This window comes from Triturus cristatus, chromosome 10 (genome assembly GCF_964204655.1).
Source record: "Triturus cristatus chromosome 10, aTriCri1.1, whole genome shotgun sequence".
Lineage (NCBI taxonomy): Eukaryota > Metazoa > Chordata > Amphibia > Caudata > Salamandridae > Triturus > Triturus cristatus.
In genome coordinates, this window is record NC_140593.1 from 441235410 (window position 1) to 441248776 (window position 13367).

The window sequence follows — 13367 nt, forward strand, 5'->3', positions numbered from 1 at the left end:
GGACGGTAAGAAGCACACAGAGTTGGGTCCTTACTAGGTTGGGGTGTGAGTACAACCTCTGCCCCTGCCGTAGTGGGTGTTAGGCCCGTGTCTGCCGTGAAAGAGTTGAAGAGAGCCAACAAGAGTTCCTGGAGTGGAGGGAGGAATTTACGGTAAAACGATACTGGGAGGCCGTATGAGCCAGGGTTTTTGCCCACCGGGATGTCCCTAAGAGCACACTGAAGTTCAGTCTTTGTGATGGGAACATCCAGGAATATTGAGTGAAGAGGATCTAGGGGCTCCCAAGGCAATCGTTAAGGTATGTATCTATACTCTGATGGGGCGTGTTGTTCCCCCATATAGAGTGCTTGATAGAAGCTATGGAATGCCTGTTGTTTCACCGTTTTCTTAATAGCTCATGTCCCGCCCCAACTTAATTTTAGAAATGTGTGTTCATGCAATTTGTTGGTGCAGTCTGTAAACAAGGAGGGAACCCACCTTGTCACCCCCCCCCACCTCTCTTAGAAATTCTGCTTTAGGGCCAGCAATGATCGTTCCGCTTTGTTCGTTCGGAGAGCACAAAATTGACCCCTAAGTGTAGCTCGTTGCCGTTTGGTGCATCTAGATGGGGTGGAGTGGTTAAGGCGCTCCAGGGCCTTAATGTCTGCCATGAACCCAGATTTGAGCAGTGGGACTTCCCATGTACAGGCGATGGCGATAGTGGAGTGAGTACCCTGTATTGTGGCCTTGAAGCCATCCCACAGGGTATGACCCGAAATTTCAGGGAAGCTGTTGGGTTCAAAATACGCAACAAGTTCTCTTTGGATGTCAGCAACATGGGCAGGGACACTACGTAAATGAGGTGGAAGCCGCCAGCTGGAACATGTGGGTGCAGAAGAGCCTGGGTTGGCTAGAATAATTTCTAGGTGTGCATGGTCGTAGAAGATGATATCTGCAGCAGTTGTCACCCAACCTACTCTGAGGTTCAAGTGGGTGGAGCATGTCACTGGCCTCTTCTATAGGTGGTACTCACTGGAGAAGTGAACAGGAGGCAACATCTTTGAGAGGTCTGCTGTGACAAGAAAGTACAGTTACCACATGTGTTTCCACCGTACAAACCATACTTGCTTGCCACCCAAATGTTGCTTCACTAACATCTCGTGACAACTGGCATCAGCTGTACCATTCAAATGAAAACTGCTGACTTCATAACTCTATAACTGGGGAAAGAGTAATAATAGAGGCATGTACAACAAAAATGATATCGCCATCGCTCGCTTCGCTTATCCCTAATATTTGGTCTGCTTTCCATATTACTGTTATATAAATCACAAATATGAAAAAAGAAAGGACACTGATTCTTCCTTTGTTACTGATATCTGGCTTAAGGACTACTGTGACTCTGATATTGCAACCACAGTGCACCCACTATAAAAAAATTCTCAGTATCTCAACATTGTTCTCAATTTGTGGCCTGGTGTCCAGTTAGGGAGATGGAAAGGTGTATTCTTTCATCACCAGGGTGAAACAGTATTAATAAAATGTGTATTGGTTTCTTAGGGAAGTCTTTTTCAATTTGAGGGGGCACTAGGCTAGTTAGTTGTGCACCCTTTCACTGAGCTCCAAAAACCAATTCCATGGCTGTGCTCACTGCCACTGACCTAAAAGGTGTGAGGGGATTAACAGGTTTACGTTGCTAGAAGATGAGCAAGGAAATAAATTCAGGATGCCGATAGCTCTTATTAAATATTGGGTATTTACTATCTTTTCACAGTTGTCTGTACTAATGTTTACTTCTTGCAAATATAATAGCCTCACATCTTCAAGGGTCTACATTACTGCCACAATAGAATTTTTAAAATATGTAATTGTAGTTGTCTTAGACTTTTCCAAACAAAAGGTGGAATACCAGTTATCTTAAATGCACTGTGCAGAGAGTTTAGCGGGTCAAAGGTAATCTCCATGTGTGTTCATCCTCATGAAGAATGTGCAGAAGAGTTTGGTGAGATTCATGTCTCTTCTCCCAGCTCTCTGGCCCCACAGCCTAGCTACAGTGCTCCAAGAGCTTGGGGATATCTAACCAGTGGCGGGTACTCCGCTAAGGCAGAGGAGAGTCGCCCCACTGATTCACAGCAGTGCCAACTTTAGAAACACTAAATGAAAATAACTTAGTTTTTATCATTTTATGGTTCGTGTCCGTCTGTGTTGCAGGCGGGAGGGTGGACGGTGCTGCTCTGGGAGCTGGGGAGGAGTGGTTTGCCCACTCCTAAGTGCGCAATGACTGTTTGGTCGGCCCTCTCAGGCCACCAAAACAGTCATGCGCACTTCCCTGTCCTCCATGCAGGCTGCAGTACAGCGTTGTGATTGACTTAGGGAAGGGAGCCTGGCTGCCTGCTTCCTGGTTCTGTAAGAGGCAGGATAGCAGGAGCAGAGAAGACGCGGAACCGGGCCTGAAGGTAAGTTTTCCTTTTTTATATTATTGCCCCATCTTCCCCCATACAACACCCCCAACTTCACCTCCCAACCCCCTAGCGGCCCCCTCTCGCAACGCCTGCACCCTGACCCTCCACCCACGAGCCATGCCGGCCACCCCTGTATCTGAATGAATGAATGAATGAAACATATTTGTTATAGTGCAAAACGGCTACTCAAATTAGTGTCCTGGCGCTGCCAATAGCGGTAGAAGTGCGGTAGGAAGCTGCTAGATTTTAAAAAGCCACAATTTCAGGTGTTTCTTAAAGCCGGGGAGATCTAAAATAGAACGTGGGCAAACTGGGAGCCTGTTCCTAGCCTCGACCCCCAAGAACCCAAAGGATCTGTCGCCCATCCAGGCTAAATGTACTGTAAGAGTGCAGGCGCGGTTTGTTGAGGAGGATCTTAAGGATCGCGCAGGTATATACCGCTTGACTCATTTGGTAAGGTATCCGGCTCCTAACCCACAAAAGGCTTTAAAGAAGACAACCAGAGCTTTGAATTTGATCCTCTCCTTCAGTCTCAGCCAGTGAAGTGACTTAAGGAGGGGGGACATCGGAGACCTTGGTTGTGGTTGGAGAATCGCTCTGACTGCGGCGTTCTGTACCACTTGTAAGCGCTGTATAAGATAGCCCGGAAGACCCAAATACAAAGCATTAGTGTAGTCCAGTCTTGATGTCACCAAGGCCTGGACTACAATTTTCCTGGTCTTGTCAGGAGAGGAAGAAATGTTCTCAACGAGTGCAGAATGCCAAAGCAGGTGCCAACCAAAGCCAGTACTTGAGACTTCATAGACAGGGTGTTATCCAGAAAAACTCCAAGGTTTATTATGACTGATTGCTCTGTGTAAGGCAGCGAGTATTCTTCAGGCCACGAAGCGTTGCAGTTACTAACAACCGGTTGGTCTAAGAAAACAATCTCGGGCTTATCCGAGTTGCATTTGAGCTGGTTTGCCTTCAGCCACTGGAAAACCTTTGAGCGGCAAGCCCTAATACTTGTCCTGTCAAAATATGCTCCTTTTCCGCAGGTGAAAATCAACTGCGTATCGTCTGCATAAGATACGATCTTAGCACCATTTGCTTCTCCTATATATGCGGGGGGAGCAGGTACAGATTAAAAAGAGTAGGGCTGAGAATATAACCCTGGGGAACTCAGACCCTTGTTCCTGGCATAGGGGCTGAAAAAGGGGGGAGCCATATCTCCTGGGTTCAAGTCAATACTGTCCCACCGATTCCCAGGTTCCCCAGTCTGTCGATGAGTCTTTCGTGTGGGACAGTATTGAAAGCTGCCGACAAATCAAGTAATATCAGCAGAGCCCTTCCACCCTGATCCAGCATATCTCTAATATATTCAGTTAACTCCAATAGGGCGGTCTCAGTGCTAAAATTAGCTCGGAAGTCGGATTGAGAAGGGTGCATTAGATTGTGTCTTTCTGCATGGTCAGATATAACTTAATTGACATGTTTTTCTAGGACTTTAGAAAGAGCTGGAAGAAGGGATATCAGCTTTTAATTGGCTGGATAGTTCTGACTGGCCAGAGGTTTTCTCAAAAGAGGAAGAATTTTGGCCTGTTTCCACCTGAGAGGCATCTTACCAGCAGAGAGAGAGGAGTTCAATACTATGTTTACTGTGTTATTGATTGTGGGGGCAAGGGAGGCGAGTAGTTTAGCCGGGCAGGTATCACTTGGAGAGCCGGACCAGAGGCCTTCAAGATAGTGGAGTGAGTCGGCTAATGGAATTTGCAGGAAATCTGTTAGTGTAGAACGTGAAGAAAGGTCAGCTCTATATATCAGAGATAGATCTGACACTAGGGTGCCGATTAGGATCCTGGAAAAAATGTCCCCGTACGACTCGTATCCGGTCTTTTCACCGTACGAATCGTACAAGTGCCGTACAAACTGCCAAGTACGATTCGCATGGGAAAAAGTCCATACGAATCACATTGGGAATAATTCCCCACACGTCCTCGGGTCGGAAAATGTGTCCGACACGTCCCCGGACGATTTACCATACAAATGTGAAAAGTGAAGTCCGACCGCGCAAGTACGATCCATCCCGTGCATCCGATGTTACAACCGTATGGAAAAAACACTGTCCGCACCGAACTCCCATAGCAACCATGGAGACTTGTGCCCGCATACGCGCCGAACACCCCCCCAGCCCCCGTATGTACGCGCCCAACCACCCCCCCAGCCCTCGTATGTACGCGCCGAACCCCCACCCGTGCATGTACACCCCCGTACGTACGGACCGTACACCCACCCGTGTATATACACCTGTGTACGTACGGCCCGTACCCCCACCCGTGTATGTATGGAGCGTACCCCCACCCCAACAGTGGATGTACGGACCGTACCCTCACCCGCGTATGTATGGAGCATACCCCCACCCCAACAGTGAATGTACGGACCGTACCCCCACCTGCGTATGTATGGAGCGTACCCCCACCCCAACAGTGAATGTACGGACCGTACCCCCACCCGCGTATTTATGGAGCGTACCCCCACCCCAACAGTGAATGTACGGACCGTACCCCCACCCGCGTATGTATGGAGCGTACCCCCACCCGCGTATGTATGGAGCATACCCCCACCCCAACAGTGTATGTACGGACCGTACCCCCACCCGCGTATTTATGGAGCGTACCCCCACCCCAACAGTGAATGTACGGACCGTACCCCCACCCGCATATGTATGGAGCGTACCCCCACCCGCATATGTATGGAGCATACCCCCACCCCAACAGTGTATGTACGGACCGTACCCTCACCCGCGTATGCATGGAGTGTACCCCCACCCCAACAGTGTAAGTACGGACCGTACCCTCACCCGCGTATGTATGGAGCGTACCCCCACCCCAACAGTGTATGTACGAACCATACCCCCACCCGTGTATGTATGGAGCGTACCCCTACCCCAACAGTGTATGTACGGACCGTACCCTCACCCGCGTATGTACACCAGTGTATGTAGAACCATACCCCCACCCGCGTATGTATGGAGTGTACCCCCACCCCAACAGTGGATGTACGGACCATACCCTCACCCGCGTATGTATGGAGCGTACCCCCACCCCAACAGTGTATGTACGGACCGTACCCCCACCCGTGTATGTGCGGAGCGAACACACACCCCACCAGTCTAAGTACGGAGCGCACCCCAGGCCCCAACACCAGCACCCTCACCCAACATCGCGCATGTACGAGTTGTACCAAGCCAGAGACAAGGACAGCACTGTACAACAAAATGGCCGATGTACGCACCGTACAGACGCTAAAAACACACGTACACAACCAGGACAAAGCAAAACAACACAAGAAGACTCCATTCGAATCGCACAAAGCCACAAAACATGTCCAACAAGCACAAATACAACCTATTCACTGACCTGCAACTGCTAAACTCCCAAACAGAGGGCCAAAACACAACCACTCCTTATAACACACTCACCCAAAGTTCAAGCACAGCCACACCCACCAATGGACCAATAAAAAGGCCCAACACACACAAACCATGATCCTTTGCAACAGACCCACTGCTGCCAGACCACACAGAGAAACAACTACACCATACTACAACCTCCACTACACCTTACACCTGCACACCTTCACACAACCACCTTCACAAACACACCCTCATCGCATTCACACACACACCTGCACAACCACACCCACACACCCACAACCATCCACACCCACACCCCCCACAACCACCCACACCCACACCCCTCACCATACCCACTAACAAGAATCCAAAGTTCACTAGCCAAGAGTTGGAGGTCCTTGTCGACGAAATCATCAGAGTCGAGCCACACCTCTTTGGAACATTGGTCAGACAGACCAGCATTTCTGAAAAAACAGCCATGTGGCAGACGATTGTCGATGCTGTGAATGCTGTTGCGTCCACCAGAAGGACCAGGTATGAATGCCAAGCCAGGTGGTACGATCTGCGGAGGACAGTCCGCCGCAAAATGACCGACGACCACAACCAGGCCAACATCACTGGAGGAGGGCCGCCTCGCAGATGCGTACAATACCATCCCTGGGAGGAGAAGGTGATGGCCATACTGCCGCTGGTGGGAGTGGAGGGAGTAGAAGGACTCCGAGAGCCTGATGAGTACACAAACAACTGACCTCACATGGGGGGAACGTCATCCACAACCAAACTCACAATCATGCACGCAACCACCCCAAAGCTATCGCATGACTCAACCACACTCCATAAACACGCACATGCCACTAGCGCCACCATGCCCCATGCACCCAGCTAGACAATGCCAAGTCACAGGCCACAGAAAACACCAACACAAGACACGGTAACCCGGATGGCGGGAGTGTGGGCCTCAAAAATCACATAGTGCAACTCAGAAGCAGACAACAATGCCCTCTGCCCATATGGCCTAGGTCACAGCCAGACAAACAGTGTGTCCCCACATAGGAAACACTTGCCTGCAAATGGCGGGCGCCTTGCATGAAGACATGGGGGTGAAGGCACTTTTTGCACATGACAGCAGCTAATGAACAGCCAACACTGTGAAAGAGTGGCAGCACACACCACCACAGCAGCAGCACAGACACAGACACTACACCCAATGGGTGCCTGGAGATCAGAAACAAACTCACATGAACAAGCCAAGGGCCATTCAAAGATCTGCAAACAGTGTGTGCCTAGGAAGCTGGGCTGAGGTGACAGAGGGTGACACACAGATGGAGGGAGAGGGGGAGAGAGAGGGAGGGAGACACAGGGAGACGGACAGAGGGAGGAGGCTGACACAGGGAGGGAGGGAGAGGGGGACAGAAAGGGAGTGAGAAAGGGATACACAGGGAGACCAATTCAGCCTTGGGTGGTGTGGGAATGTCTGCTCGTCAGCAGGTGGACTGCGTGCATGTAGACAAGGGTGGCCAGTGCCTGAATCCCCCTCTCTTCTCCATGGCAAAACACTGAGCCATGTGTCAACCTGTGCACGAGGACAACGCCAGCTACCTGCAATTATATAAGTGTGTGGAACAACTCCATGTGCCCACGTACAGTGCAACACAGAAGGCGCCAATGCATGGCTCTCCACACCTGCTCACTCCACTGCTGACTGCAGTCACAATTGACGCAGCAAGTAAGACTGTGTCACACATAGGTAAAGTCTCAAAAGCTGTGGCCAAGGGACATACCCATGCACAAGTGCACTGTGAGTGGAATGCAAGACATATCCAAATACCCAGAGGAAATGTGCCAACTTTCAAACGAATGGAACAAAAATAACATTGTCTCTCTCACACACAGGTCAACGTCGTGGATCACCCCCCAACACTGGGGGGGAATACTCACAGGACCTGGCTCTGCGGGATGACGATCCCACCGGCAGCGACGACTCTCACCACTCTGTGGACGACCCCGACCAACCTGGCCCCTCTGGTGTCCAACCACCTGCAGCACCTGCGGCAGGTACAACTGGGCCAACCACCACCCCCACTCCTGCCACATCCCAGGAGACACCCAGGATCCCTGCCCCACCACCACAACGCAGCCAGGCTGACCAGGAGGAACACGGTGTACCGGGCACCCAGGAGGAGGCAGGCGACAACGTAAATGCCACCCCTCAGGGGTCCCGGAGACCCGATGTGCCCACAAGGGCAGGCCAGGTGCAAGTGGGCAGGGGTGGTGGGAGTGGAGGATGGCGGAGGCGCGAGCCTGACCAGTTGGCTGCGGAACCGGTATATTCCCATGTAAGAAACATCCTGGACACATACCGGCAGGACACCACGGGCATGAGCCAGGTTGTGTCCACCCTCAACGAGATGAAGGGGACCCTCGAGGAGATCAAGACCCAGCAGGCCCAGCAACATGAGGAGCAACATGCCAGTCAACAGCGACACCAAGGACGGATGGAGGACAGACAGGCTGAGCTCACGGTGCTCACGGTGCTCACGGGAATTAACCGTTCACTCTGTCGGATAGCCGACAACATGGGCAACCCTCCCTGTGCCACCAGGCAAAGAACATCACCACCCACAGGGAGGGATCAGGAGGAGGAGGATACATCCGACGGAGCATCCCAAACATTGTCACGGCCTGCTTCTGAGGGTTCCCGCAGGAGGGCGGGTCGACCACGGCAAAGACCGTGAGGGTCGGCGCAACAGCACCATCTCCCAGGACACCTGGCCTGGCACCTGGCCCACTGGCCCAACAGCAGCACATCAGCAAATGACATTCTCTGCCACATGGACTTGCTGGTCACTGTCTGACCAATGTTGACAAAGACTGTGGCATGGACTCTGATGATTTCCAATGGCAAGGATACCAACTCCCCCAGTGAACTTTGGATTCCACACACCCGGAAAGCCCCTCTTGTCATACCCCCCCCCCGCCCCCCAACACGTACCCCAACACAAATAAAAACTTACACGATCAAGAGATGATGCCTACATTTTGCATTATTACCTTACATGTGGCTTGTAAAGTCTAACCATGCCTGAGTTCTCATATGACTTCAACCATCCATACCCTGGGGCCTGAGTCTGGCACAGGACACACATGGGTCACAATGTATTAGGCAAGACAGACATGGAGCACCATACACACCCGTGATGGGCCCAACCAGCTGAGGGGGTGGCCGCACAACCGCGCCGACAGACATATTGAGTACAGCAACAGTCATGCGCAGAGGTCAGGGATCATGTGGAGTGTCCTGGGGGGCACCCAGGTATGTGTAGACAGGTGGCAGAACCATGTCCTGCAAGCTTGAGTGAGGTGGATGCAGAGAATGGTGGCCTGGCCAACGTTGGATGCATGGGGATGGCACATGTCACAATACCCACACAGTCATGGACATCATGCACAATACAGAGTCTAATCCCAGACAAACAGCTTGCATCTTGCTACTCTACACATAGACACATAGCCACTATCACTGAAAACCATGCCAGACATGCCGTATGCACCGTGGCAACACACCAGCATTGACTGAGAAGAGGCACCTTGGAGGCATAGGGACACCTTTATTAGTCATGTATTCCGGAATGCATAGGCAACTCGGAGTACACATACACAGGTCATGTGGAGTAATATGTGGGTCCAACACTGGCACCCCCCTTCTGCACCACAAATGCTTGATATCCATGGAACTGGCACACAAGTGTTGGGTAACAGCTAAACACCCCCTGCTGCTCACGGAGAGGCTGCCATACACCATTGGTCCTCTGATGTGGAAGTCCCACACCATGTCAAGCCAATGCAAACCGTATGTGTCCGAGGGCAGTGTTACACACATTGATGCCTTCATCACAATCCACTATCCCATTACAGATGACTGTCAACAAGTCTGACCATCTATTCAGGTGAATCCAGCTACATGTCATGTGTCCCATGGTGATGCGACATGTCTGCAGAGGAACCAAACATCGACAGGGGCAGTGTGCACACATCGTAAACAACTGCCACACCCAACACACCCCTGATGCATCCCTTACCCTAAGGAGACTCCCAAACTTGTCCGTGCGTGTAACGCTGAGTCAGCACACGATGACGTGTCCATGAGGAATAGCAGTGCCACAACAATGCAACCAGCAGACGGCATGCGCAAGTACCTGGGGATGAGAGACACACAAGAAGTCAGCCACAAAAAGCTCATCCACTTGCATGTGCATGTACTCGACACATATAAGGATGACAACATGCTAGGTCACAATTATGACTGTGGAAATACACTCATCACTGGCACCATCACTCGAGTGACTCATCCACACACACCTCTGACTCACGTGGCATACATGCAGATGGACACACACATTGCAACACATGCCACACAAGGACCAATGCGTGCACACTCAGACACTGGTACTCACCACTAAGCAAAGAAGTCACGTATGAGCTGACTCCGGATGTCCTCTTGCGGAACCACATCCTCCACATCACTAGCCCCATTGCCAAGCCCTTCGTCCTCCACGGGTGGATGGTCCTGATCATCTTGATCCAGGATGAGTGGCACAGCTTTCTCAACGGTCATGTTGTGCAGCATGCAGCAGACCATGAAGATTTTGCAGACCTTCGCCGGGGCATATGGGAGGGCGCCGCCGGTCTTGTGTAGGCACCTGAATCGGCTCTTCAAGAGGCCAAATGTCCTCTCTATCACTCGCCTTGTCCGGCCATGGGCGGTGTTGTAGCGGAGCTGGGCCGGCGTGCTGGGGTTGCGGAGAGGTGTGATCAGCCATGGCATGTTGGGATAGCCAGCGTCCCCTACATGGAAACCACATGGACATAAGTAGGACAGGAGAAGCAGTCGGGCTGGAAGTCTACGCAAAATACAGGACAGACAGAGTGTACCCACAAACAACACATGCTCGTTCGTTGAGCAGCTGCGTCATCATTTCAGGCACCCTGCTACGCCTCATGATGTAGGCATTGTGTGCTGATCCTGGAAAACGAGTACAGACATGTGAAATCACCATGTTGGACAGACACACCACAAGGGCATTGATGGAGTGGTAGTGCTTGCGATTCCTGTACGCTACCTCCTGTGCCTGTGGTGGTACCAAAGCCACATGTGTCCCATCTATGGACCCAATGACATGGGGCATCCCTCCCAGGGCATAGAATCCACGCTTGACACCTGTCAACTGTTCAGGAGTTGGGAAATGGATGAACTCATCCAGGTGAAGCAACATGGCCTCTAAAAAAATCATGCAGCACATGGCTGAACATGCTCTGGGACATGCCACCAACATGAGCTATGGTATATTGAAAGGTACCCGTGGCAAAAAAATGTAGGGCTGCCATTACCTTCAGCTTGGGTGTCAGTGCCGTAGGATACCTGTGCAGCGGTTGCAGGTGTGGTGCCAGCCTTGCCGTCAACTCCTCAATCAACGGTTGGGGGAAGCGGTAGCAGCGTATACAGTCATTCTCCCGCATGTCAGCCAAGTCCGGAATAGGCTGGGGAAGAGGCGGCGCTCTGCAGTAATTTGGAAGGGACAAGGAAGAGTGAGTGCACTACAACAACAATTTATATGTACTGAGCACATGTTAATCTGTCAATACACATATGCTACATACGGAGTCAGGTATGTGCTACATGCCCTGGACACGTATGGCTGCCAGGTGACACTCCTACCAAGACCCAGCTACACACGGGGATTGTGAACCTCCACATCCCATGGCATGGGACTAGCTGTGTCCCAGTGTAAGTGAACAGCCAGACGCAATACAGGAGTGACATACATCAACATATCAGCAGAAGTAGGATGTTGATTGCAGAGACAGGTAGCGGAACACTAGAGCCACAGGTCACATGACATTACACTAGGACGGCCCACACACCTTGCCATGAAGGTGTACATGTCATGACTGACCACACATACATTGAGAGGATGCAGACAGGTCCTTGTTACGCTACTCCGTGTCCCATGCATACATACACACCTTACATCCGATACCACATGTGGCCTGGTGTGCGTAACAGTGTGCCATGGCCATCTACACACAGACACATGTTGGTTGCAGCACCTGCAGATGCATTTGAGGGAACACCAACATCAAGCTAATGGGAACACACCACACATACATGACATAGTCACATCGTGCAACGTGGGTAGTCACATGTCAGGTGTGGTAACCCTTGTAGTGGGCATCAGGGGACACTTGCGTGTGTTGTTGACTGTGCCATGCCAGTGACGCTTATCTCAAGTGTTCTGTACGACATGCACACATGTCAAAGGAGTGAAGGGCATGTCTGGCACATAGTGCACCATCACACATAACATCTGTACACATCTCATCATACATCTATTGCCTTCACAACTCAGAAGTAATGTGCCACATCACAGCCTTTCACACCTGTGCCCCACACATGTAGTACTGCACAGACAATACCTTGATGTCCATCCATGGACAAGTATGCCAGCTCTATTCCTTTCTGTGTGCTGCCTGTCACCACTGTTATGTGTGAAAGGCACCGTACATTCGCTCTGAGGGCGTGTGTACGTTCCCTATCACTATGGGAGTGCTGCCGTAGGCCTACCCATAGTGATAGTGAGCGTACAGGCGTGTGTACGGTCCGTATCACTATGGGTACGCATACGCGAGCACACCCATAGTGATAGTGAGCGTACACGCGTGTGTACGGTCCGTATCACTATGGGTACGCATACGCGAGCACACCCATAGTGACACGCGTGTGTACGGTCCGTATCACTATGGGTACGCATACGCAAGCACACCCATAGTGATAGTGAGCGTACACGCGTGTGTACGGTCCGTATCACTATGGGTTTGCTTGCGTATGCGTACCCATAGTGATACGGACCGTACACACGCCTGTACGGCCCGTTGCTATGCATTTGGGGTGCCCTAGGGCCCCGGAACGCACCGTACCTGTGTGTGAATCTTCAAATTACATAGGGGACACATGAGGGACAAGTATGAAGCCAGAGATGCATGCTGGTTGCCATGGAGACCGAGTTTAAACTGTGATTTTGTTGAATGAGGTGGCCTGCAAAAGTCGGTTTGAAATAATCTACTTTGTTGCAAAGTTGTTGTTGAAATGACATCATGCTGAATTCTAAAAAAATCTAACCCCCTCACACGGTTAGGTTTAAATGGATTGGAGGAAACATAGGATGCAAATGTGAGTGACCAATCACTCTGTACTCCTGTGCATGAAACAGGCCAGCAAGGCAGATATAAGGCAGCCAGGTCCCATGAGAGAGCACTTGCCTGCACATCTTTTGATTCCACAACACTGCTGCTGCTCGTGATTCCCTGGCACCATGTCAAGGTCTGTGGAGAGGGCCCAGCCTTTCACCCTGGAGGAGAATGTGGCATTGCTGGATGTCATCCTCCCACAGTACCCCATGCTGTATGGCCGACCAGGGTTTCAGGTGAGTGCTGAGTCCACTAGCACAGACTGTGGCCCTTTTTTGTGACTGTGA